Here is a 1,051-nt window from a genome sequence, read left to right on the forward strand (position 1 = left end):
CGGGGGAGAGAGAGAGAGAGAGAGGATATGTGGACCTAGTTTTATATTTAATAATAAATATAATTTAAAAAAGTAAAAGAAAATTGAAAACTAAATTCATTAAGATATAATAGTTTTTTTTTGTCACACCCCCGAACCAGACGGCGGAAACGTCTAAGGGATCTCGTGACTAAAATTGAATACCATCACAATGAATATACGTGAATCATAACATAAATCATCACCATGCATTAACATAATACAACTTATATTGTTTACATCCAGTACATTGTTTTAAACATTACACATTCATAACATAAAATGTCTGATAGATATCATAAGCAAAACATCCTGACATACTTGGTACTTATTCTTCGGTTTACCTGTTACCTGAGAATACAAGTTATTTTGAAAAACGTCAACATATGAAATGTTGGTGAGTTCATAAGCAATGTTGTGATAAAATGATTTGGTGTAGTTTGGAAAACCCAGAAAATCGGTTTTTCTGAAAAAATCATTGTTTATAAAAAAAAAAGTGTGAAGATCCGTAAATATATGCTTGTTGATTTTCAAAACATGTATAATTGTTGAACTTTAGTATTAATCGTGTAATTGAAAATGTTGAACTTCCTAGGAAACCCCGATGTTTTCTCAATATATAAAATACAGAGATTTCTCAATTGTTATCCCGTCACGACGAATGATTTTTGATTACTCGGGTAGTGTTCTATTAATTAAGGTTTGTGAGTTGTTATAATCACGCATTAGAAATGACTAGTTTATAACTACAAATTACGAACGATCCTTAAAGGTGTCGCCCATTATTGCTCACTTAATCCAAACAACCATGATTACTATTGATTAATGTCCTGAATCTGTTTACTTTGATTACTCATAAGCCTAACAAACGAGGAAAAGAGGAGTACGAAGTCCTGTTATTTCCGTGAGTTATTTTAGGCTGTTGGGGATGCAAAAGACACGTTGGCCCAACTCGCATCTAATTTCTCTAACCTTACCAGCAATACTAATGGGCCATTAGGGCCCAATAGCACATAAGAGCCATTGAAAGTCC

This window comes from Lactuca serriola, chromosome 5 (genome assembly GCF_051521515.1).
Source record: "Lactuca serriola cultivar US96UC23 chromosome 5, Lser_US96UC23_V15, whole genome shotgun sequence".
NCBI classification, from domain to species: domain Eukaryota; kingdom Viridiplantae; phylum Streptophyta; class Magnoliopsida; order Asterales; family Asteraceae; genus Lactuca; species Lactuca serriola.